General features: G+C 43.2%; 1 long non-coding RNA gene and 1 pseudogene across 2 annotated transcripts in view; one reads left to right on the plus strand and one right to left on the minus strand.

Moving 5' to 3' along the window:
- Window positions 1-255: 255 nt before the first annotated feature.
- Window positions 256-27,500, plus strand: part of LOC306660031 — a 45,135-nt gene continuing 17,890 nt past the window's right edge. Inside the window, exon 1 of the long non-coding RNA XR_013763530.1 lies at window positions 256-520. This is a non-coding gene — a long non-coding RNA (uncharacterized lncRNA). The remainder of the gene's footprint in view (window positions 521-27,500) is intronic.
- Window positions 23,591-24,269, minus strand: LOC306660030 (methyltransferase N6AMT1-like; annotated as a pseudogene). Its single transcript has one exon. The product of its transcript is annotated as a methyltransferase N6AMT1-like (transcript).

Raw genomic sequence — 27,500 nt, forward strand, 5'->3', positions numbered from 1 at the left:
AAAAAAAAAAAAAAAGACGAGGAAGTAAATATCTAGAATCTAGCATTTAGACCAACCACCTGTAAACTCAGGTTTAGCTAGCCAGGAGAATCTTGTGTTGAAAGCATTGACTACAAGGTCCCAGATTTTCAAGAGCACCTGCTCAGGTTTCAAAGGCTCATTTCCTTGAGTAGGTGTGAGAAGCTCAGGGTAAACACAGATGCTTGAAGTACACAGGAGACAGGGAGGGTCCCTAGGAGGGAGGGATTTTCTACCCTGTGCACAGATCCCTGCAGAAACATGACCTGACCTTATCAGTCAGCCAAGGTCAGTGCCTTCCAAGAGTAGTATGTGCAAGGTGACCTAAAGGTGCAGCTTTGAATCCTGAGGATTCGTTTTGCAGCAGACCTCCCAACTCAAGCTTTACTCCACTTGCTAAGGCTTCTGGAACCTTTGCTGAGTGGAAGCCTCCTTCAGAGACTGCGCACACAGCTATTTGGAAGAAGACACAACAGCAGAGTCTAACTGCACACCTTGACAGGTAATAGCCACTTTTACTTGTTCTTATTTCTGGAATGGTTAATACAAGATGTGCTATACCTTCAGAATGTTCCTGTAAGGAACCTGGAAGCCAAATCTGAAAGGAAAATTGCTGTTAGCCATCCCAGCTTAACACCTGAAGTACTTAGGAATCCTGGGATCTTAGGCCAAGAAGCTGGTAAAGGCAAAGCTCACCTGTCCTCCTGGTTCCTTCCTTGCGTTAAGAAGAGATAAGGAAATGGAGGCCTCAACACGGTCTTATTAAATCTTGGTGGAGAGCTGGGGGAACCATGTCTTTCAACCCAAGACACCACCAGGGTAGAGGAAGAGGGTGGGTGCTGGATTACGCTTGTGGCCGTCCTCCTTTGGGCCAGGTACAGACTCCTCGCAGTGTAGGCCACATACCCTTTGTTCTAGGCCACTCACCTTCTCCTCCTGGAGAAAAAAGAGCCAACACATTCAAGACTGCCAGGTTTCAGCTGTGATCAGGTTCACTGATTTACAAATCTAAGGGAGGCCGGAGGTAAGCAGAGGGGAGGTTGGGCAGTTTGGAGCCTGCCTAAAGCCTGGTAACAAGCTAATCTATCCTGATCTGGAATGCTGAACAGCTGGCCCTATAGCTGGTTTATGGCCTAGGCTGGTCGGTATTGAGGAAAAGCATAAAACATGCAGAGAGCCCTCTGTGAATTGTGATCAAGTAGCTAGGTAGCAAGGGCCTACCTCACTGACAAGGAGTCACCCTGTGAGCCTCTGCTGGCCAGCTCAGGCTAAATTTGTTCCGAAGCATCCTCAGATGAAAACAACATGATTTCCTCCATCACCACTGTCGTACTGGCAATTTGGAAGCATAAGAATTTCCCAGAAGGGGAGAAGACTGGAGAAGAGAAATGAAAAAGAGCAAGGCCCCTCTGACAGCTGTGTCCTACTACTTCCCCCTAACCTGGTTTAACCTCAGGCCTTTCCACTCCGGCTGATCAAGCTTATTGCACAAATTGGGCCTGTAACCATGGAAACAGTTTTCCCAGCAGAGGATGACCATTACCTGAACTGCTCCATCTCGGTCTCCTCCTCCTCTGGGGGCAAATGGGGAAGGGAAGGGACTGAGCTCAGCAGAAGCGTAATTAGGCCCCACAGAGGTAAACCAGGTAAGCTAGAAGTGTAAGAGCCCAGATCAGCATGGGCGCTCCAGACCTGAGAGCTAGGGCTTAATTAAGGAATTGGGTTAACTCCCTTTGATTTTACTCCACAAGTCCAGTGTGTAGGGTTTATTTTTAATGAAAACATTCAATTTCTTCCTTATTGCAAAACATTAAGACGAAAAACATAAACGTAAGATAAGCAAATAAAAAAACCCACCTCCATGATTCCCATCCCCTAAAATATCTTTAATTGACTGTGTGATATTCGATTATATGAGTTTTTATATATTATTTATCCAAGCCCCTACTATTGGTTATGAAGATATTTAGGTTTTGTGACTAATATCTGAGTATTAGAATAAAACTTGATTTAACATGATCATATGATCTTATTTGTTTAGGATAGCCCTCAAAATTAGACTTTCTGAGTCAAGATACACATTCTTAGCGGTCATGAATGCATATTGAAAAAAATGCTATAATTAATAATAGCATTCAGACCCTGTATACCTCTGTTTCTTAAATTCTCACCAACACTGTACATCACTGATCAATTTTCTTCTGGTTTGGCCAGTTCACTTGTCAGCACTTGAGAATACAAAATGCTTATTATAATTAACATTAATCTATATGACCCAATGTGGTACTAGATCTGTGGCTCTAAGAGATACACACTGTTACACTAAAAATCAAAGAAATCCACAGTGGAAATAACAAAATAAAAAGCTTCCTGTGGTAAGGGAAGAGGGGATACAAAGGGTGTAAAACTAGGGGGACACCTAGGTGTCTTTTAGCATCCTAGTTTGGAGAACCATGGCTTTCTGATGACACACCCATTAACACCCTCCTTATTGAGTTTCTACCAAATGTGAGGTGCTATGTTAACTGTGTTATCTCACGGTATCTTTTGACACCATCTGAGAGGAGTGTTATTATGGTTCCCTGGTGAAATCACGGAAACTGAAGCCCAGATTTAACTGATGATCGCCCAAGGCTACATATCAGGTAGACATTGGAGCCAGAGAAATCCACAGAATTCTGCCTATGACTGGAGCCAGGTGGGTTTGGATTCAAGGTGTTTTGCTCTAAGCTGACCTAGCAGAGGAGGGAAAGAGAGAGAAAAGGAAGCTCACTGAAGCCGCAGTTATGGTGACTTTGCTTTGGAAACTGTAAACCCAGTATTCCACAGGCTTAGGAATGTTCCTCTGAGGTGAACCAGAGCTGAGGGTCTGAATTCCACTTGGGGGGGCTTGTTACTGAAAGAAGGTAAGACTAGAATGGCTCTTGGCTATCCCTTCCCTTGTTTCACTTCAGACCCTCTAGAAGGGTGTGGATGTGCCTGGCTAATGGCTGGGGTCATCTTACCTGAGGATGGCTGTGGCCTCCCAAGAGTCCTTTCATTCCTGCCATAACATCAGACAATGAAGAGCTGCCCCCAGCTTCCTGCCCTGATCTATGTAAATGGACGGTTAACACTCATCCATCAGTAACCAATCCATGGTGCCCCAAGCCCAGGTGAGGGAGATGGACTGCCTGGTTGTCAGTGGATGATCTCTCAGTCATTAGCTCACTCGTTCTAGAAAATATCCCTATAAGATGGATTCAGCAGGAGGTAATAATTGTCATTACTACTAGGTGGCTCCTCCTCTTCGTCACCATCATTATCATTACCACCATTACCATTATCCAACCTAATAGTGATGAAGCCAGGCATGGTGGTGCATGTCTGTAATCCCGGTGACCCGGGAGGCTAAGGCAGGAGGATTACAAGTTTGAGGCCAGCCTAGTCAATTTAGCGAGACCCTGTTTCAAAGTAAAAAGGGCCGGGGGTGTAGCTCAGTGGGAGAGTCTCCCTGGCCCTGGGTTCAATCCCCAGTAACTTCTTAAAAAAAAAAAATCCCTAAACTAACATTGATGGAATGACCCTTTGCAAAGGCATTGTACCAAGGACTAGATTTGAATGTCTCTTTTAATCCTCACCATATCACTTTGAGGAAGACTTCATTACAGTTTGTCTCCATTTTATAGATCACGAGTGGAAGGCACAGAGAGAGGAAGTAACATGACCCAGGTCACACAGTCAGAATACTAGTGCAGGCCATCTGGCTACATTTGAGAGGGTCCTGTGATTCTTATTTCGCCGACAGAGAGGGACAGAAAGGTCATGTCACTTGTCCAAGCACAAAGGCTATCTATGGTGTCACTGGATCAATGACCTGAGCTTTGCGACTCCCTGCTCCAGCCTCTATGACAGGCTGCTGCTTCTAATTGTTAGGACAGGCTCTGAAACGGAGGGTTTCCGTTAATTAACAGCCCTGAGTAGAAAGCCAGCTGTGGCCCTCAGGGAGCTCTGCACTTTTACATAAGTTCCAGGAATGAGTGGCCAGGAGGCTGAGCCTCTCTGGGTTCTGTCATGTTACATGCCATCCTTGACTCTTAGGACAGGTCCAAGGCCCCAGCAGCAGCTGGGCTCTGCTGGGGTCAGAATGCCATGGTGATCACCTAACACTACTAGTACTGATGCTCTTTGCCAGCGTGCTGGGGACTTGCCTTGAAGCTGCCAAAATCACTGTGGGCTCACAGGCCCCCTGGAACATCTCCCATCCATTCAGTGTGCAGAGGCTGGGGCAGGCCATGGACAAGGGCCACGCAGTCAGTGGGCCTTGGAAACTTCAGCTGGTAGTTCACTTGCAATGACTCCCCTGTGGGTCAAGCAGTGTCAAGGAGTCCCCTTGCTGTTTTCATCAACCAGGTCCAGAAAGAACATATTTCTTCCCTGTTTGGACCAGCGTGCCCAGAAGCAGCAGTGGTACAGTATACAGCCTCTTGGAAACGTTGGCTCTCTCCACTGGAAGAAGTAGTCTTGACCATGACAGCATAGATTTGAATAATCTCTTGGCAAGGATCACATTATTTTAACAATAGCTGTGTAGGTCTATTTTTAGACCATTTTTTAAGATGTAATTAGACCATGTAATTAGAACAGTTAACATTCTAACATTCTCAAAAAACAAAACAAAACAAACAAACAAAAAAAAACAACAAACTTCCAAATGAATAATTGTTAGTTCATGTACACTCTTTGCTTGCTGATTATTGATAGTTGGAACTTGGTGCTATTGCTATTGGTGCTATTTACAACTGCCTTTATTTGCTCCTATGTTGTCAGCCACATGGCTTGGAAAACCTCAGATGAAAACAAATTGTAAATATAAAAATTATCAATTGTTTGAGGAGGTTTTCCTCTGGTATGTGATTTACTATTCAGGGACAATGAAAGTATTTGCTAGAATAAAGTATGAAAGTATGACAGATTGCTTTAAGCTAAAGCAAGCAAATAACCAAACCAAGTGTTTGCTTAATGGAATTAGCTGGGTTGATGTCCTCAGGTGTCATGACATCTGAAAGACGTCAATGCGCCGGGTGAAGAGGAAGGAGCTTCACAGTCTCACTCTCCCCAGTATGTGGAACTCTCAGTAGTTGGTGCTGTAAAATTAAGTTCAGGCTTGAATTTGCATCCTGGTATCTCCTGGAATTCACCACTCAGCACATTTCTTGCTGTCCAAGGTCTACCCATTCTTCAAAGTCAACCTCAAGTGTCATGGGGCTTTTCTTCAGCACCCCCCTCACCCTCCATATCTCTAATTAAAAGTAATTTATTACTTCTCCAAACTCCCTATATTATTTATAAATTTTGGGGGGGTATATTTAATTCTAGAGCTATTTTTTTTTTTTTTTTTTTTTTACTATATCTTAGTCCCTGTAACAGGTCATAAGCTCCTTTAAGGGCAAGTTCTCCAAAGTTTCTTGTGAATTAAGAGATCCTAAGGAAAAATGTATTAAAAAATGTATAAAAAATAAGGATCAAGATAAGACAGAAAGAGTGACTGAGTAGCTATGAGAGTGGGCTCTGGAACCATATTGCTGGAGTTTATAGTACTGCTGCACTATTTGCTGGCTATCTAACCAATCTCTGTGACTCTATTTTCATCTTTCAAATGGGAGTAATGTTAATACTCACAAAAAATGTTGTAGAAGTTGAAATATTAAGTTCTTAGTAGAGTTCTTAGCACATAATAAGTGGTCAGTTAATTATTGCTTTTATTACCCTTGTCCTCTGAGGTATTGCTTCTGCAAATTTGTTCCAAGACATTCCAATATTCCAAAGGAGAGGGTCCAATAAGACCTGCGGAGTCACTGAATCTGAGGTTTATACAGATACTTTACTTTGAGGTTTGAGTGTAGCATCAACTTTATGATGGAAAGATGTCTTCTGGGTTTCTTTCAAGGCTGCTGGTTTGCTGGCCTCTGAGCAGAAGATCCCTATATTTGACTTTGTTGGACAAATGACCATGTTGGAGAATCACTTCTTGTATGACACTTGCATGACACTCGTGCCATCCGAGCAGGAAATTGGTGATGTGCTTCAGAAAAGCCTCCAGTTCCTGGTCCGGAAACACATCGGGCTGTTTGGAGGCCACTCTGGGGTTTCCCTCTGGGATGGAGAGGATGGGCTGCGGAGGGTTGTGGAGAATGAACTCAAATCCCATTTCACCTTCACGGCCAGCATGAGACACCAGCAGTAACACAGTCCTCCTTTGGGAGGACCTCAGGAGCATGTCATCAGTCACCAGGGGAAAGTAGGAAACAGATTTCCTTTGCTTATATTCAGAGAATCAAATAGGACAAGCAGATATTTTGAGAACAATTAAGAACACTTCATCTTTGCCTCAAGTGCAATCTCAGCTGCTATAGTGTTGTGATGTCCAGAGTAAGTTTTAGAAGCCTATTCCAGGTGAGCATATTCTGGGTGGACTTTGGTAGCTGTTCAGACCATGGACTCTGGACACAGACACACTTAGTTTTGGTTCCTGCCTCCAACACTTTCTAGCTGAGTGTCCCTGGGAAGTGCCTTAATCTCTCTGTGCCTCAGATCGCTCTCCTGTAAAATGGAGACCACTATCCCACCTCCCCTCTAGGAAGGCAGGGATTAAGAAAGGTCACGTGTGACACATGCTCAGTGCAGCATCTGGACAACAGGTCAACATGGGGCAGCACCTATTTTTGTGGTGCTGCTTAGAAGGCTCTCTTTCCTAGCATGGATTAGTCACTGCCTCCTGTCTGTTCTTCAAGTAAACTAAGCTCTTTATGGCCTTGGGACTTTGGGATTTGCTTATCTCTCTTCCCAGGGTGCCACCACCACCACATCCCACCCAGCACTCCTCTTGCCTTCCGGACGTGGTCCAGTGCCCACCTCCTCAGAGAGGCTCTCTCTTGCTGTTTGATGCAGAGTTGCCCCACCCCGGCTAATAAGAGGCTTCAGTGAGCTCTTCCATCCTCTGTTCTGTGAGCCTATGAGGGCAGGGCCCTTTGCCTGACTCACTGCTGTCACCTGTGCCTAGCATCTTGTCTGACACATGACTGTAGCTCAGATAAATACATTATAATTTACCTAATTTCAAAAATAAGCCACTACTTCATTTGTGTGTCTTCAGAATAAATGATGATGCAACTGAATGGCATGAAATACCATGGCTACGCCCACCCCCAGCCCCACCCATTTCAACTCAGAAGGTCTGAACGCTCTGGATTCTAGGTCCTCTGTGACCTCCTCTGAACCAAAGTGCAGCTGTTGAGTCACTGACCAGATCTTGTTGTTTTGATTTTTTGAGTCAATTAAATGAAAGAAAAGGACAGAAATAATCTCAAAGTATTTGGACTTGTGAATTGTAGGGGTGGGGATTGCAGCAAAAACTAACTTCTCTAAGGCAAGAGCTGACAGTTTGTATGTTGCAGGTGAGGTTTAAGAAGTCTACACTTTGGGACTAGTTGAGGCATTCCCATTTCCTGAAGCATGCTTAAGGAAAGAAAAAGGTTGTGTCTCCTCTGGAGTGGTTTTAGGCTAGACTTGAAAAAGAGAGTGGTATGTGTGTGTGTGTTTGTGTGTGTGCATGCGTGTGCATGCATGCACAAGTACATGCAACTGGCTGACTCTGTCTTCCATTCTTGTAGTTGTCTTAATCTGCAGCTCAGAGGATGCAAAAATTATTTTGCTGGCTGTAGAGAACCTGAGACTCAGCACTGGAGAACGTGCCTTTATTATTTTGCCACAGTTGGAGGTAGGTCTGGTAATGAGAATGGAGTCCTTGCTATGAACCAGGATGTATTAGTTCACCAAATCCTATCACCCAGAAGGTGGGCACACTAGAGTCTTCACCTTAAGTTCAGGAGACCAGGACTGACCTGAAAGAATGAACCCAGAGTTATCTGGTAGGTGTAGTAGGAGGCTGTGTCAGGAGAATTAGGTCCAGAGCCTGGTTTCTGCACCAGCTGAAGAACTGTCGTTTCTATCATGGAGTTGGGACCTTCCCAAAGGACTCTCAAATACAAGTTTCTTCTTCTTCCACGGCCAGCTCTCTGTGTCCTTGAAGCACGTATAAAAGGCCTGGCAAGAACAACTCCCTGGCCCACGAAGGCAATTCTTGGTAATGGCTAAAGCACGGTGTTCACTACAGGTCTTGAGTATTGTTACACATTTGGCATGCATCGTTGAACTTGATATTCCCAGTAGCCCCGTGAGACAGCTATTACATGCCTTACTCCACTTGAGGTTTCCAAAAGCCTTCTAAGGAAGGTATGATTAACACTCTGACTTACAGATGAGAAACCAAAGCATAGATAAATAAGGTAGTTTACCTAAGAAGATCTCAGCATTCCCAAGTTGCATAAGTTCCAAACTAGGTCTTTCACCCCACAACTGTCTTATGGAGTGTTTGCGAGGTACCTGGCTGCTGGGTATATTAAAATTCATTTCAGCTTACAGCCACCAGCTGTACTTAGGGTGCAGGTACTCTTTTAGTCTCATTTGATAGAAGGGAAAACTGAGTTCCCAAGAGATGAAATGACTTGCCCAAGGCCATGCAACTAGCATGCAGGATAGCTAGTATTCCACTCAGTGCGCTGGCCTCAGTTCTCTGTGTGTAAGCACCATGCCACATTGGAGGCCACTGGCCTTCAGCTATGGACACACTGTATGCTTCCCCCAGCAGGTTAGCTTGCTAAAATTAGGTTGTTTTCTATGATCCTGAGATAGTGAAATGGGACAAAAGGGGGTAAAGGAAGATGTATAATAAAATCCTGGATTTCTCTTTCTTTATCAGGAAGTGTTTCAGATGACCAAGAGTGCCTCAGATTTCTTTGGGTGGCAGATGGAATTCTAAATGCATGCCAGACTTTCCAGAGCATTCTCGTGCCTTACTTTTTATGCCCCCACCTCTGCCTTCAGGGAGAGGACAAGAGAGGCAAGGATGTGCCAAGTTTTAGTATTTCAGAGAAGTCCTTCTAACCTTCCCGCCCCCTCTTTACTTCCCCCCAAAATGTGGAGAGCAATTCCAATTGGTTTTTAGTAGCAGAAAGAGTCTAGAACTAAAAAGATGCCATAAAATGTCCACACAATTGAATTCAGGCTGCTTTTAAAAAGAATATATAAATCCATTCTATGAAAGTGTTCCCAATGTAGGTTTAAGTAGAAAAAGTCAAGCTGCAGAATGATAGTATAGTGCAATAGCAATACCCACACGTATGTACGCACGTGCGCGCACACACACACACACACACACACACACACACACTCCTCTGTTAAGTGGCTGTTCTCTTTGGATAACTCTCGGTGCCAGACTTTCCAGAGCAATAGGGAAATGAGAGTGGCTATGCACTCTTCATAATGATAATAGGATGATCACAGAACACTGAGGTCACCAACAGAATGTTGAGAAGAGACGATCCGGAACATCCCCAACTTCAGTGCTCGATGCTGTTGGGTAAGCTTTCTGCTCTGCCTCTTAGCTGCTTGATGCCCCAGGTATGTTTTCAAGTCTTTATGTTTTGTCTTTCTTCCCACTGCTTGAATGCTAACTAGAAAAGTTGGGCCTTGTATGGCTGGCCTCCTGGAATCACTGTTTCCAGGGTTAGCATGTAGCAATTCAAGTTCAATATTGTCTTTAATGCAGTTCTACACAGCTTATTTCTTATAGAATGGTGACATTAATTTCATTTCTTTTTTTTTAATTTTTAGACTGCATTTTGATTCATTGTACACAAATGGGTCCAACTTTTCATTTCTATGGTTGTGCACAATGTATATTCACACCATTTGTGTAATCATACATGTACATAGGGTAATGACGTCTGGCTCAGTCCATTATCTTTCCTTTCCCCATCCCCTCCTGCCTCATTTTCCTCTGCACCAACCAAAGTTCCTCCATTCTTCTCTCGCAACCCCCTGCCACCCCCCTTCGTTCATTTCATTTTTTTCCCCTTTTTTTGCAGTGCTGAGGATTGAACTCAGGGCCTTGTGCTTGCAAGGCAAGCACTCTACCAACTGAGCTATATCTCCAGCCTCATTTCTTTTTAGGACAGTTTCTGGAAAGACTTATTGACAAACCAGAAGGTGAAGTGCCTCCCAAAGTCCTGTGAGTGAGTGTTTCTCTTCATGCTCAGCTCCCACAGAGAAGGACATGGAGACAGTGGCTTCCAGAAATAGATCTACTACAGGCTGAGGAGAACACCCTTCCACAGCTCCATCTCCTCCGAGGAACGGGTCTGTTAGGGTCTTCCTCACCGGGCCCTGCTTCTCCTTCTTTGATCATATTTGTGCTTGGCTTCTGCATTTTTTCCTTTTTTGTCCTCTGTGCTTCCCTTACCCCCCAACACACACACACACACACACAAAACTTCCCCACCTCCCACAACCCGCAATAAACAGTGGTTCGATGCTCTTATGAAATCAATACCCCACACCACAGAGGCGAACAGAGGTTATGGAATGAACGGCCACTGGCCTTGGGGTCAGAGACCGGGGCTTTCATCCTGCTTCTGCTATTTACTGACTGTGGGACCTTTTAGCGAACTGCTTAACTTCCCTCCACTGGGTCTCTTCATCTGTAAAATGGGACTCTAATGGCATCTACTTCTGGGGCTCTGGCTCTGAGGTTCCAGTAACATGTGGCAGAACAGACACCAGTAGGTACTCAGACCATGCCAATTTCTTTTGCCAGGAGGATGGTATGACCACAAGCCAGGGTGAAACAGTCAGACGTGTGGCTAGGACAAGACAAGCAAGGGTCTGGGCCACGGGGTGATGATCAGGAGAGAGGAGTCCAGGCAGCTCACCCAAGTTAGAAACTTTTACAGAGAGAATAATATTGACCAGAGCTGGAGCTACTTCCAATGTGGGACCAAGCTGATCCCTAAGGTGACAACCAGTCCTGATGACAGGGGGCTTGATTAGGAAGGAGGGAGCCAATTATGGATCCCAGCCACAAGATGATTGTTATGGTTTGGGTGTGAGATGTTCCCCAAAAGCAAAGTTCACATGTGAGACAGACATTGCAGGAATGTTCAGAGGAGAAATGATTGGGTTGTACGAGTCTTAACCCAGTCGGTGAATTAATCCCCTGATAGGGATGAACTCAGTGGTAACTGAAGTGGTGGGGTGTGGCTGGAGGAGGTGGGGCACTGGGGCTTGGCTTTGGGTATATATTTGTATCTGGCAAGTGGAGACCTCTCTCTGCTTTCTGATCATCACTGGAGCTGTTTCTCTCTGCCATTCTCTTCCGCCATGATGTCCTCCCTCCCCTTGAGGCCTGAGGAGTGAACTGACCTTCTATGGACTAAGACCTCTGAACCTCTGAACCCTCAGATAAACTTTCCCTTCTCTACAATTGTGCAGGTTGGGCTCTTTGGTCACAGGGGCAAAAAAGCTGCCTAAAACAATGTTCAAACCACAATGTGGGCCTACTGAGTGTCAGCCCTGCACAGCCGCTGTAGAAGGGCACCTGCTCTTGGCAGGCCCTTGTATCTCATTGGCTAAGCAGTAGAAGAGAATGTGCATCGAAGGCCTGCTATGGGCCTTGGGAACTGCAGAAGCTAGTTTGCCTATCCCGCCTTTTTTAGTGAAATTTACCCCGTGTCTCAAAGTCAGGAAGTAGCAGAAACAGCCTGGTTCCAAAACCTTCCTCTCTCACTAATACGTGAAAGACCATAGCCTCTAGACCATTCCTGACCTGATGGATTGTGTGATCTGGAAAAACCAGACTTGGGAGGAAGGATGCAGACTGGGATATCGGTGAACAGTGCAGGTGTAGGTGTGCGGGGACCTCCCCTCTCTGTGGGACGGATGCAGAACATGTGCTGGAGAGGGATTCCACCTAACAGAGGCTGTAGGCCTCTGCACTCTGTGTTTGCTCCTGTCGTTGAAGGTGAGCCCTTACTCTGCCTCTCTGCTGTATGCACAGATGGTGGAAGAGATGGTAAAGGTCAGGAGAGAGAGAGATTTCCAGAACAGGTGGCAGCTGGTCAGCCCCTGAGAGCCCATCAGACTGTACCTCAGGGTGAGCAGCTATGTGCTGGGGGTTTTGGAACTCAGGCCCCAGTCCCTGTGGACTTTGAGATGCTGGGTGTGTGATGATGGACCTCCTGAGGGGCCTGTCTCTAACCGAACTGTGGATTCAACTTTCCCATGGAGATTCCAGTCTTCTGAGAGGGTGGTTGAGGTTAAAACCTTGCAGCTGCCACAGGCCACTCATCCTGGTCTGCCTAGAGGCTGTGCAGATGGAAGGAGGCCTTTGGGGTCCTTATCCTGCCCCTGAGAAGTCTCTCCCTCAACTACTTTCTAACTCATCCATCAGGAATAAAAGTGAAGAATGCAAGGTCTGTCTCCAGTGCACTGAGCGTAGCGAGATGGCATGTGGCGTGCTAGGAAGAGCAATGTGCTTGGGGGCTGGGTGGCCTGGGCTTGTGTTCTGTCTCTGCCTCCTAGCTCCAGAAGGAGCTAGGGGACACAGTCTTCAGGCCCCACTTGTTAGGAGTGAATGATAGTGACTAGACCAGCAAGATCACCATGACCACAGCACTGGGCACATAGTAGGTACCGCATAAACGGTGATCTTGCATCCAGTCCACAGTGGGATGAAAGAACAATCAGTGCTTTCTCAGAGCATGTGTGTTAGGTTGGGTGTGGAGAAGTTGGACCTCATCAGACCTCATTTACTCTTCTGACGTCTCTGCCATGTTCCTTTGTGAGCAGGGCATAGCACATCCTCGGTGAGGGCAAAGAACAAACTAACCAGGACTGAGCACCCTGCCAACCCCAGGAGGGAAGGGCCCGCCTGAGGACAAAGATTGCAAGCCTATGCCCCCAGGCCTGGCTCCTGGAATGGAGGATCTGGGGCCTGGAGGAGACAGCTGTCCCTCAGCCCAGCCAACTGCTGCCATGTGGTCACTTGGCCTCCTCTTGTCAGATCTGATTGTGGGAAGCTCAGATCTGAGGTTTTATGTGACATTAACCAGGACATGCTTAACTTAATTTTTTCTTTTTGACTGCTGGATGAGCTTCCCTAGCATAGGCCGAACAAAATCTGTCTGCCTGCCCAGTGTGGCCCTGAGCCTCACCAGGGTGCCACTTCTGACCTGTCTTCCTGCCTTTGCTGTACCCAGTGACCCTGTCTCAGCTTCCTTGAAATGGCAAAGACCTTGCATTTGGCATTTGATGGGGAAGGGCTTCTGCCCATCTGAGGCTGGGCAGGCTGCCACTTTGAGCAACAAGTTCCACTCTGTCCTCCTTGCCTTGAGAAATCTCCTCTCTTTCCAGGAATCACAAGCCTTGTGTTTGTGAACTCTCAGGGAAAAAGGCACAGGGATCAGTCTGTGTCCTAGAGAAATTTGGAAATGAGTCCCTTTTTCTTCCTTTACTTCATTATGATAGCTCTCAGAAAGGAATCGAGTACCACAGGACTTTCTGCAAGTTTAGTTTATGTCACAGGAAGAGCCCTGGGAGGAGGAGGGGACCTGGGAGATCACCTTTTTCTGGGAGATTAGTTTAGGATTTAGTCTCTAAAATTCCTGACCAAGTATCTGGTACTCTCTAATCTCATAAAAAACAGACCTTAGGCCTTTAAGATGATTCGCCCTGGATTGTTCATGTGGCTTGGCCATTTCATATTCCAGGGTACAATGCAGCATCCCCTCTATAAGGGCCCAGGCCTCCTCAGATGTCCCAGCCAGAGCCCGTTCCTATTGGCCAGTGGTCTCTGGAAAAGACACTAGGCCCAGAGGGTGATGGAGCACATCACCCCCTATAGGGATGGGTCCACAGTCAGCAAGAAGCTCACCTATTAACTGCCTGACTCCCAGACCGATTTGGACATCAGAATCCTGTGACATCCTGGGCTCCCAGCACCCCCTGGAAAAACTCTAGCTTTGCTCCCTCAGCTACAAATCAATGAGAAAAGGAAACCTAATTCTTAATTCTATTGCCCCCCACTACCACCATCCTCAATCCAGATCCTGTTTGAGCACTTTTCTCCTTTACTCATTGGGAATGTTAATGTACCAAAATGGACCAACCCAGGAAAGAATATAACCAGGGCAAACCAAGTCCTCAATCATAGGAACGGGCCTACTCCACAGAGGGGACAAGGTTAGGGTTTGAAAATGTCAAAATGCTATACATTAAGATGTGTCTATGTCAAACATGGGTGCATTTCCCAGCAACACTAGAGAACAGGTGCATAATCTTTTAAATCAAAAGAGATGTCGTTTAAATCAAAAGATCAAGATAAATATTCTGCCTGATGAAAGGATATTGCCATTTATGAATTAGATACCCAGAAGCTGGATTTGAAGAGTATAGGGGACATGAGAAGTTTGGGCGAGTCAGCAGAGATGTGAGTAGTCCATTTTTTACAAATAATGTGCGTTTCAGTTATTCCTCTTGTACATGATGTAGAGACAAATAGGATAAATCTAGTTGTCACGGACAATTGTGTTTCCTTTTTCTAAAGAACTGTTAAGGAATTTCTCCATTATTACTTGATCTGATGGCTCTCTCCCTGAAACAGACCCAGCTGTGGGTTTTACACGGAGCTCTGCAGAACAGAGCCTATTAACCGGTAAAGTATGGCCGCTCGGAGAAAAAGCAGGCAAGGTTTCTCTATAACAGGATTTTCAATAACAGTAGCACCTTTGATATTTTAGGCTGGAGAATCTGTGTGTGTTGGGGGGAACCTTCCTGTGCATTGTAGAATGTAGCTCCTACCACTAGATGCCAGTAGCAACCCTCTGGTTACAATAACCCAAAATGTTTCCAGACATTGTCAAATATCCCCTAGGGGGCGACATCACCTGCCTTGATCCTTGAGAACCACTGTGCTAGGGAGTTCTGACACTTGAGATTTGAATCTCAGGAACTTCCTCTCTAGGGAGGGAGAAAGAGCCTGGACGTGGATTGTGCTGAGTGATCAGGGACATAACCCTGGAATTAGATGGAACTCGCTTAAAGAACAGCCCTACAGAGAACACAGTACATGTTTAAAAAAGGTGGGAGTGGCGTTACATTATTTCCCTATGATAGAAGTTTCCATCCAAAGAGGAAGCTGAGTGTGGTTGCCATGGGAACTGAGGGTAGTCGGGAAAAGATTCCTGAAAGAGGCAGGACTGAAGGGCCTCAGCGTTCCTAACCTGGACCATGCCTGGGCAGCCTTCCAGGTCCCTGCTTTGCAGGGCCAGACTGAGTCAGAGGTGTGCCCCTTTCTGCTCTTAGGCAGGCCTGAGTAATGACTGTCTCCATTCTCCAGGTAAAACTGCTGTGATTTTCACGATGATACTCCCGATTACTGTTTTGGGAGATACCACCTTAGGTCTGGTTTTAAGTATGCAGAGGGGAAAACTGAGGAAGCAAAATAAAGACATTGGGTGGCAAATCAACAATGCCAACATCACCATTCTGCCCCAGAGCAAGGTGAGATACTCTGGACCCGGATGTCCACTTGCCTGGTCACTGCTGGCCACTTGTGGAAGGGACCTCATCCAGGAGCTGATGAGAGCAAGGGACTGGCTCCTTTATAAAGTGAGCAGTTCAGGAAGTCTCCAGACCTGAGTTCCTGTTCAAGGTACTGACTTGCTGGATACCTCTGAGAGCATCATGTCACCTCCCTGAAAAATGATCTGTAGTCCCTAAAGTTCCTTTTAACTTTATTACGCTGTGGGTGTAAGAAACACATATACTGCTCAAATGTTGAAGCTGTTCCTGGGGAACATTTAGTTATCTCCTTTCATCGATTGATGACTAGTATAGTGAGACTCATTTGCATAACAAATCCTCCATGACCATCAGCAGAGGGCAAGGTTTGGGGACACCCACAAATGAGATGCCTTTAGGGGAAGTCAGGTATTCAGAAAGGTGACTCCAAGGTGAAGTGGTAGGCAGAATCCTTGCTGGTGGAGGAACTCAAGTTCTCAGCATCTCGAAGGCTTCAGGGAGTAACATTTGGGAGGTTGAAGTCTGGACAACCTGGCTGGGACCAAGTCAGGGAGGTTTCAATGTACCAAGGAAGACCAGGCGATTGGAATTCATTACAACTTAATTCCAAATGTCCCTGGGGATTTGGAGTCTCCCTCTTCCCTCTTCAATCAAAACAGCTCTGTTCTGACTTGCTTGATTTGTACCTTAGGTTTCCGGGAAGACTGTCCTTGGAAAACAGGATTCCTGTGCTTTGAAGACGTTCTGTAGATATTGGGGCCGAACTTGGGAGGATTAAGTATCTAGGTACCCCAGGTTGATTTAGGAAAATAACTCTGAACTCACATTAGTTAAATGACACACCTAGAACTTGATTCTGAACAGTCTGATTGAGAGTCTGCCCTCACAACCTGCACTGTCCATACAGACACTGTATTAGGGTCCTCTAGAAGAACAGAATCAACAGGAAGTATGATTATAAAAAGGGGATTTATTAAATTGGTTTATACCACCTGAAGCTAGATAGTCCACAATGGCCGTCTGCAGGCTGGAGAGCTGGAAGAACCAGCAGCTGCAAATCCAAGAGGCAGAAGCCCCAGAACAAGAGGGATCAACAGTGCTACTCTAGTCCAAGACCAAGGCTTCTAGAAACTCCCTGGAGAATCACTGGCATATCCCACTTTGTAAGAGTGAAGAAGTGAGAGTTGGATATCATCAGAAGATCAAAGTAGCAATCAAGAACCCGTCCAAGAAGAGCTGAGCTTGCATCTGCATCTGCTTTCTTATTCTTTCAACTTTTATTCCATCCAAGCCATCGTCCTCTTGGGCAGTGCTGCCCACACTTCAGTTCACTGTCCCACATTCCAATCATTCCTAGACACACCCTCACTGACGCAGCCAGAAACCTCTTAATCATTGGCCTCTCTTAATCCAATCGAGTTGACAATTCAAACAAACCATTACAGACACCAGGAGAAATGCACATAGCAGGTAGACACACTCACACTATGGGTCAGAAAGATCAGAGTTCATGTCCTGACTCTTCCATGTTAACTGTGCAACCTTGGAATTTACCTTCCTAATCTATAAAAAGCACAGCTCCTTTAGTACTTGGTCATGCCATTGAGAGCAGTGGAATCACATCTTGTTTTACAGCCACTAGGGAAAGGTACACCCGTATTAAGAGGCAACAGTTGTAAGGCGTGTGGTGGGATGAGTTCTGCTGACCTCAGCTCCTTTGTTAAGAGCCAGCAGGGGTAAGTTCTCTTTTAAGCCTCCAGTAGGGCTTTACCAGGTATTTCTACAGCCAGGTGGTTTCATGTAGCTCTTAATGGGTATTTCTGTCTCATTCTCCATGTGAGGAGGGCAGGGCATTCCGAATAGGAGGACATTCTCCAAGCAAAAGCCAAAGTAGTCTCTGGTCTTCAAACTGGTTCTTCTCATATATTAACATGCATACAAATCCCTTGGGGCTGTTGTTTAAAATGTGGATTAATGTGTCTAAGTGTTATGTGTCAATTTTATAAAATTTTTCTGCTTTTAAAAATGCAGATTCTGGGTCAGTAGATCTAGGTTCTGCATTCCTAGCAAGTTCCTAAGGGATTCCCTATGGTGGCTTCTAGATTAGAACCTGTCCAATAGAACTTTCTTTGGTGATGCAAAGGTTCTGAATCGGCACTATCCAATATGGTATTCATCAGCCTTACGCAACCAAATGGACGTTTGTGTGCCTGGGGAATGGTCCTTTAAATTTTATTTATTTATAACTTGTTTAAATTTAATTTTTGATTGATAATTGCATTTTTAAAAATTTTATTCTCTTTAGACACACATGTCAGTAGAGTACATATATAATACATACATGGAGTATATCTTATAGATAATTGCATTTTTTTCTTTAATTATTTATTTATTTTCTATTTTTTACAGATTGCATTTTGATTCATTGTACACAAATGGGGTACATCATTTCATTTCTATGGTTATACATGATGTAGATTTATACCATTTGTGTAAATCATACGTGTACATAGGGTAATGATGTCTGTCTCATTCCACCATCTTTTATACCCCTGCCCCCTCCCCCTTCTCATTTTCCTCTACATAATCTAAAGTTTCTCCATTCTTCTCTCACTCCCCAGCCCCTACCCCCATTATATATCATCATCCACTTACCAGGGAAAACATCGGCCTTTGGTTTTTTGGGATTGGCTTATTTCACTTAGCATGATATTCTCCAACTTCATCTATTTACCTGCAAATGCCATATTATTCTTCATTATGGCTGAATAATATTCCATGGTGTATATATACCACAGTTTATCCATTCCTCTGTTGAAGGGTATCTAGGTTGGTTCCACAATCTATCTATTGTGAATTGTGCTGCTATAAACATTGATGTGGCTCTATTACTGTAGTTTGCTGATTTTAAGTCCTATGGGCATAAACCAAGGAGTGGGATAACTGGGTCAAAAGGTGGATCCATTCCAAGTTTTCTGAGGATTCTCCATACTTCTTTCCAAAGTGGCTACACCAATTTGCAACTCTACCAACAATGTAAAAGTGTGCTTTTTCCCCCACATCCACACCAACATCTGTTATTGTTTGTGTTCTTGATAATAGCCATTCTAATTGGAGTAAGATGAAATCCTAGAATTGTTTTAATTTGCATTTCTCTAATTACTAGAGATGTTGAACACTTTCATATATTTATTAATTATCTGTGTGTCTTCTTCTGTAAAGTGTCTGTCCAGTTCCTTGGTCCATGTATTGACTGGATTCTTTGTATTTTTAGCATAAAGTTTTATAAGTTCTTCATAAATTTTGGAGAAAAGTGCTCTATCTGAAGTGCGTGTGGAAAAGATTTTCTCCCACTCCAAAGGCTCTCTTTTCACATTATTGATTGTATCCTTTGCTGAGAAAAAGCTTTTTAGTTTGAATCCATCCCAATTATTGATTCTTGCTTTGATTTCTTGTGCTTTACGAGTCTTGTTAAGGAAGTCTGATCCTAAGCCAACATGATGAAGATTCAGACCTACTTTTCCTTCTATTTGGTGCAGAGTCTCTGGTCTGATTCCTGAATCCTCGATCCACTTTGAGTTGAGTTTTGTGCAGGGTGAGAGATAGAGGTTTAATTTCATTTTATTGCATATGAATTTTCAGTTTTCCCAGCATCATTTGTTGAACAGGCTATCTTTTCTTCATTGTATGTTTTTGACTCCTTTGTCTAGTATGAGGTGACTGTATTTATGTGGGTTCATCTCTGTGTCTTCTATTCTGTACCATGGGTCTGCCTATTTTTGTGCCAATACCATGCCGGTTTTGTTACTATTGCTCTGTAGTATAGTTTAATGTCTGGTATTATGATAACTTCTGCTTTACTTTTCCTACTTAGGATCCTATTCGAGATCTCTTATTCTTCCAGATGAAGTTCATGATTGCTTTCTCTATTTCTATTAGGAATGTCATAATGGGATTTTAATTGGAATTGCATTGAATCTGTATAGTGCGTTTGGTAGAATGGCCATTTTGACAATGTTTATTCTGCCTATCCAAGAACATGGGAGATCTTACCATTTTCTAAGGTTTTCTTCAATTTCTTTCTTTAATGTTCTGTAGTTTTCATTGCAGAGGTCTTTCACCTCTTTTGTTAGATTGATTCCCAAGTATTTTATTTTATTTTTTGAGGCTATTGTGAATGTAGTGGTTTTCCTAATTTCTCTTTCAGAGGATTATCACTTATGAATAGAAATGCATTAGATTTATGTGTATCAACTTTATATCCTGCTACTTTGCTGAATTCATTTATTAGTTCTAGAAGTTTTCTAGTGGAGTTTTTTGGATCCTCTAAATATAGAATCATGTCATTGGCAAATAGTGACAGCTTGAGTTCTTCTTTTCCTATCTGTATCCCTTTAATTTCTTTGGTCTGTCTAATTGCACTGTTTTAAGGATGATGTTGAATAGAAGTGGTGAAAGCATGTATTCTTGTCTTGTTCCAGGTTTTAGAGGGAATACTTTCAGTTTTTCTCCATTAAGAATGATGTTGGCCATGAGTTAGCATAGATAACCTTTACAATGTTGAGGCATATTCCTACTATTCCTGTTTTTTCTAGTATTTTAAGCATGAAGGGGTGCTGTATTTTATCAAACACTTTCTCAGCATCTATTGAAATAATCATAGGATTCTTAATTTTAAGTCTATTGATGTGATGAATTACATTTATTGATTTCTGGATGTTAAACCAACCTTGCATCCCTGGGATAAACCCCACTTGATCATGGTGCACTATCTTTTAAATATATTTTTGTATGCCATTTGCCAGTATTTTGTTAAGGATTTTTGCGTCTATGTGCATCAGGGATATTGGTCTAAAGTTTTCTTTCCTTGATGGGTCTTTGTCTGGTGTTGGTATCAGAGTGATTCTAGCCTCATAGAATGAATTTGGAAGGGCTCCCTCCTTTTCTATTTCCTGGAATACCTTGAGGAGTATTAGTTCTTATTTAAAGGTCTTGTAGAATTCAGCTGGGCTTTTCTTAGTTGGTAGGCTTTTGATGGCTTCTATTTCAGTGCTTGAAATTGATCTGTTTAAATTGTGTACATCTTCCTGATTCAGTTTGGAAGGTTCATATGTCTCTAAAAATTTGTCAATGTCTTCAATATTTTCTACTTTGTTGGAATATAAATTTTCAAAGTAGCTTCTAATTATGTTATGTATTTCAGTGGTGTCTGTCATGATTTTTCCTTTTTCATCACAAATTCTAATAATTTGAGTTTTCTCTCTTCTTCTCTTTGTTAGTGTGGATAAGGGCTCATCAATTTTGTTTATTTTTTCAAAGAACCAACTTTTTGTTTTTTCAATTTTTAAAATTGTTTCTCTTGTTTCAATTTCATTGATTTCAGCTCTGATTTTAATTATTTCCTGTCTTCTACTATTTTTGGTATTGAACTGTTCTTCTTTTTCTAGGGCTTTCAGATGTAATATTAGGTCATTTAGTTGTTGACTTTTTATTTTTTTAATGTATGAGCTCAATGCAATGAACTTTCCTCTTAGTACTACTTTCAGAGTGTCCCAGAGATTTTGATATATTGTTTTGTTATTCTCGTTTACCTCTAAGAATTTTTAAATTTCTTCCCTAATGTCTTCTGTTATCATTGCATCATTCAATAGCATATTATTTAGTCTCCAGGACCAGGAGTAGTTTTTGTTTGTTATTTTATCATTAATTTCTAATTGCATTCCATTATGGTCTAATAGGATAGATGGTAGTATCTCTATTTTTTTGTATTTACTAATGGCTTCTTTGTGGCATAGCAGATGGACTATTTTGGAGAAGAATCTAAGAGCTGCTGAGAAGAAGTTATATTCACTCGATGATGTATGAAATACTCTGTAAATGTCCATTAAGTCTATATCATTGATTGTACTTTTTAATTCAATAGTTTCTTTGTTCAGTTTTTGTTTGGAGGATCTATCCAGTGTTGAGAGTGGTGTTTTAAAGTCCCCCACTATTATTGTGTTTTGGTTTATTTGATTCTTAAAATTGAGAAGGGTTTGTTTGATGTACATAGATGCTCCATCGTTTGGGGCATAAATATTTATGATTGTTATGTCTTGCTGATTTATGCTTCCCTTAAGCAGTATGAAATGTCCTTCTTTATCCCTTCTGACTAACTTAGGTTTGAAGTCCACTTTATCTGATATGAGGATGGAGACCCCTGCTTTTTTACTGAGTCCATGTGCATGGTGTGTTTTCCCCCATCCTTTCACCATTAGCCTGTGGCTGTCTTTTTCTATGAGATGAGTCTCTTGAAGGCAGCATATTGTTGGGTCTTTCTTTTTAATCCAATATGCCAGTCTATGCCTTTTGATTGATGAATTTAGGCCATTAACATTCAGGGTTACTATTTTTACATGATTTGTATTCCTGGTCATTTTGGGTTATTTTTGTTTTTTAACTTGACTTGGCTTCTCCTTTGATTGGCTTTTCCTTTAGGGTAGTTCCTCCCTATGTTGACTTGTATTGTTGCTTTTCACTTCCTCCTCATGAAATATTTTTCTGAGAATGTTCTGTAGTACAGGCTTTCTATTTGTAAATTCTTGTAACTTTTGTTTATCATGAAAAGATTTTATTTCATCATCAAATCTGAAGGTTAGTTTTGCTAGGTATAGGATTCTTGGTTGGCAGTCATGTTCTTTCAGAGCTTGAAATATATTGTTTCAGGCCCTTCTTGCTTTTAGTGTCTGGGCTGAGAAATCTGCTGATATCTATATTGTTTTCCCTTTATAAGTAATCTGATGCTTTTCTCTCATAGCCTTAAAAATCCTATCTTCATTTTGTATGTGAGTTATTTTCATATAATGTGCCTTGGTGTAGATCTGTTGTAATTTTGTGTACCTGATGTTCTGTAAGCCTCTTGCATTTGATTTTCCATTTCATTTTTCAGGTTTGGGAAGTTTTCTGATATTATTTCATTGAACAGGTTGTTCATTCCTTTGGTTTGTATCTCTGTGCCTTCCTCAATCCCAATAATTCTTAAATGTGGCCTTTTCATGATATCCCATAATTCTTGGAGGTTCCGTTCATGATTTCTGAACATTTTCTCAGTTTGTTCAACTTTATTTTCAAGAATAAATATTTTGTCTTCATTGTCTGAGATTCTGTCTTCCATGAGATCTGTTCTGTTGGTTATGCTTTCTGTTGAGTTTTTAATTTGGTTTATTGTTTCTTTTATTTCAAGTATTTTTCCCCCCCAGGATCTCTATCTCTTTATTGAAGTGTTCTTTTGCATCCTGCATTTGCTCTTTTAACTGTTTATTGAAGTGATCATGCATTGCCTGCATTTGCTCTCTTATCTCAGCTTTTGCTTCACGGATCATTTTAATTATGCAGATTCTAAACCCTTTTTCTGTCATTTCTACTGCAATGCTGTCATTGGATTCTATCAAAATATCATCTTGGTTTGTTAGGGACAATTTCTTCCCTTGTTTTTTCATATTGTTTCTGTATATTTCCCTCTAGCAGTGAAGATCAGAGATACTGAAGTTTCCCCCTGCAGGCTTATTGTGACCCTGCAGTGTTCCAGTACCTCTCCTTTGAAGGGGAGATCAATATTAGCAGCACCCAAAACAAAGAAAATGCAGCCCTGAACCAGATAGCCCCTATATAGACTTTAACATTATTGTAATAAACAGGGGGTGAGTTCGATTATTATTTACAGAATTTCTAGTGGTGAATGAAGAGGATGGGGAAGGGTATAAGATGTAAGTGAGTAAATAGAGGTACCTGTCAATGGGCCTCCAGTTTCCTGTAGGTGTCTCAGGAAGGGAGCTGCTCTTCCAATGATGGTGGCCATGCCCTCAGGAATAATTCAAAATTCTTGCACAAGCTTCCAAAGAAGCTGGGGAGCCCCAGCGAGTGTGGGGTTGGTGTCCAGTGTCCATCTGTGGTGGGAGTCTAAATTTAATTTTTTGTTTGTTTGTTCTCTTTAGTTATGCATGACGGCAGAATGCATTTTGATTCATTGTACACAAATGGAGCACAACTTTTCAATTCTCTGGTTGTATACACTGTATGCTGAATGCACCAGCTCACAGTATCTCTCAGCATACTTCTGGTAGCTCCTGGAATATCAGGACTTGGTGAACTTGAGGATGGAAAAGGTTTCTTGGCCTGCTGTCTGGAAAGTTTAGTGGTGTTTTGTAGACTTTTTGTCTTCAATATTTTCAAAATGTCTTCTGGATTGTTTCTTTTATAGTAACTAAGTAGAATAATCCTCTTGGGGAAAGTAGGTCTCATGATAGTGGAAAGAATCTGTCTGTGACTTCTCTGCCATTTCTGCCACCAGCCCATGCTGCTTCTTTTCCTGTGACATCCCACCTCTTCAGGTAGAGTCACAACATAGGGGTGATTGAACACCGGAAGATCGCCTTTTCCCTCAGCCTTGGTAACAGGCCTTTGACCAAATCTGTAATTACTGGTTGAAACTGGACATTGTTACAGCTTGCTGCTTCCAGGGCTCAAGCTGCTGCTTCAGGGTTGATATCAGCGTACAGGCACAAAGCCTGAGGTCCTATCATAGAGGCTCGGAATGCAGATGCCACACCAGACCCTGACCCAACTTTAAGGCATATTTTCACTCCTGCCAGATCTGCTCCACCACCTGGAGCCAGGTGTGTCCAGCCATAGAAAAGTGTCCTCCGTGGGCTCATACTGGTTGCTGAATGGGCTGGGGCCCATGTGCCCAGGCAGCGGCTTGGGGAACCTGGCGCCACCTTCTTTCACCTCCATCCTATCCAAAAAAAGGAAGCCTTAAGGTAAGCAAAATGGTAAGTCCTGTTCTGATCAGTGACTGCTAATGAAGAACCTTATCTGTGTTTGCCTCTGTTTCATGCAGGACAGTTCTTCTCTGGTCTAATTTTAAGACCTGAGTTACCTTGTCGGGCTGCCTCTGGGGGCCCAAGTGGGTGGGTTGCCAAGTGTCAGGTAAATGTTGTTCTGGATGGAAATTCATGAGCTTGGCTGCTTCTCCTAAGATGCCATGGCTGCTCCTGAGTTGGGTTCTTGGGTCCATCCTCCCCATGGTATGCGGTAGTCAGCCTTGTGTCTGGAGTGGGGAAGCGTTGTGAAGCTAAGACTCTGGACCTTTTCAACATCAAGTCAGGCTATTGGTATCTCCTGGCAGGCATTACGCTTAGGCTTAGTGTGTTCTGCCTCACATTTTGTTAGTTCTGTCCACAAGGATCAAAAACATTAGAGGTAACTGTTTAATGTAGGAAGCTGGCTGCTTCAGCTTGAGTCACTGGGGATATTTTGAGAAACTCAGATCATGAAAATGATTGGCTATTCAAACACTCATTTACATGTGACTTAGCCAACGTGAGTATAACATTAACTTAGAAGACTAAATGCCATAGTGCTTTTGAGTTGTCCTGTGTCTGGGATTAATTTGAACTATAATCTTTACTGAAAATTCTTGACCTCTTTAAATCTCTTCAAAGGGATTCCAGCTCTAAAATTTATCACTTCAATCATATTTTCCATTATTTTCTCTTTCCCTAATCTAGGCAAATATGGAGGAGAAAAGTATTTTACACTGAAGTTGAAAGGAATGCCAGGCTACCTGATCAGGAAAGAGCACATTTTAAGATGGAAGGTCCCAAACAGAATGTAACTAGTAGACTATGAATGGGGCAGGGTTGGGGGATTCCTAATACCCTTTTCTCTCTCTAATCCCAGAGTCCTTTCCCCAGAAAACTAGGATTAGTGCCACAATAACCACAAAGCTGCTAACCTGAGAGGTGGGCTAGGGATACAGATACGAGAGGGTACATAAACAGGCAGAATCTTTATTTTGGTAGCTGGGGACTGTGGTGGCTGCCAAGAAGAGGGGAATAGCAACAATAACAATAACATGTTGTTATTGGAAGTTGCAGCACACACCTATTTACAATTCCCTGCTACTCAGGAGGTGGGGCAGGAAGATTGCAAGTTAGAGACCAGCATCAGCAACTTAGTGAGACCCCATCTGAAAATAAAATTTTACAAAGGACTAGGAATGTAGCTCAGTGGCAGAGCACTGGTCTAGCACATACAAGGCCCTGAGTTCCATCCCTGGTGTTTTAGTTGGCTTTCTTGCTGCTGCAACAAAATGATCTGACAAGTATAATTATAGAGGAGAAAAGGTTTATTTGAGGGCTCATGGTTTCAGAGGTCTTAGTCCATAGAAGGTTGGCTCCATTCCTCTGGGATCAAGGTGAGGCAGAACATCATGGTGGAAGAGCATGGCAGAGGGAAGCAGCTCACATCATCCGAAAGCAGAAAGAGAGAGAGAGTCTCTACTCTCCAGATACCAAATATATACCCCCAAATCACACCCCAATCCCAATCTCCAGCCACACCCTACCACCTCAGTTAATCCCATCAGGGATTAATTCACAGATTGGGTTAAGACTTTTACAACCCAATCATTTCTCCTCTGAACCTTCCTGCATTGTCTCACATGTGAACTTTTGGGGGACACCTCACATCCAAGCCGTAACACCTGGCATGGCCAAAAAATAAAAAAAATAAAAAGTACCTATTTTGGATATTGGGACACACATTTTAGTATTATGTTAAATCATTTAATTCTCAAAACAAAATATAAGGTTGATTGATTGTCACTCCCATTTCTCAGGTGGGAAATGAGGTGCAGAAAGTTTGCATAACTTGCCCATAGTCTCGTAGCTACTAAATGGTGGAGGTAAGATGGAAACATAGGCATTTTTTAGTCTCACGCCCTTAACTACTATGTGATGCTGCCTCTCTGTAGGCACAACTAGAGGGTACCCTCATATTTTGCAAGCGGGAGGAGTCAATCTTATAACTAGATGCCATGAGGGGCTGGTGGGGACAATATAGAAGAAAGTGGGGGAGGCCCATTCCTTCCTGCTGCCATGAAGGAGGGGGCAAGCAGAGAGATCACAGTGACATCCAGAAGCCCAGGATGACTCTTTGTAGGCATGCAGGTGATGAGGAGCAATGGGGGGCAGGGTGGAGCTGAGAGATAAGCTGTGGAGTGGGCCATGAAGTATAGATCAGCCACCTCAACCTATACTAATACACACCCATTCTTGGTAAGTTGGCTGTGAATAAATAGTTTTCCCAGCAGAAGGGACTAAGCTAATGACCAGGCATGGGTCCTAGAGAGGAAGCCCCTTAGACTGACACATGGGCAGCAGGGAAAGGGCTGGTCATCAACCATGCGAACAGTCCCACCATCAACATTTACACACATCAGCCAACAGACGCTTGTGGAGAAGATCCTTTCTGGGTGTTTTAAGCTCTGCCCTCCAGAAGATTGGGAGATCCACTCACCAAGGGCCTCTGCCAAGCACCTTCCCCTCTCAGGATCCCCACAATTTTGTAGGTCTAGTGGAAAATGTTGGCCAGGTTGACATCAAAGAGCTTTCTTTCTTCAAAGATTTCACTGCATTTTGTTTCTAAGGAGCTGAAATTTATGGCCTGGTGAGACACTTAGATTTCCTAGGCTTTCGTGGAAAGCCAGTCTTGTTGGAAAGCAAGGTAAATGAACAGAAACTTTGCTGTTATTGGTTCTCCATGGACAACCCTGGACCACTACTGTTATTACTGCATTAAAACTTTAATGAGCATCTGAATAAATGCTTTATTCAACTTTGAATAAATAAAGGGTTTATTCAACTTTGCGCCCTTTTGTAGGAAGAAAAAGACTTGTTTCCAGCTCTGAAGACTTGTTTCTTAGCTAGAGAAAAGAATACAACCAGTCTGGGAATAAACATGTAAAATCCATTCTGTGGCAGTGGCATGTTGGTAAATGGGAGGATCTGATGTGGCATCTTCTTTCACTCTGGCATCTTCTCTCCTTCTATTTTCCTACTTTTTCCTTCCCACTGAAACTAGAATTTGAGACCAAACTTGGTTCTCCACTTCCGCTGGCATGTGGGGCCTGTGCAAAGCTGCAGGCCTCTGCCATTGACAAAGCCTGTTTTAGCCTAAGTAGCTAATTATAGCAGGGGATG

This window comes from Sciurus vulgaris, assembly GCF_902686455.1.
Source record: "Sciurus vulgaris genome assembly, chromosome: 4".
In the NCBI taxonomy this organism is placed as follows: Eukaryota; Metazoa; Chordata; class Mammalia; order Rodentia; family Sciuridae; genus Sciurus; species Sciurus vulgaris.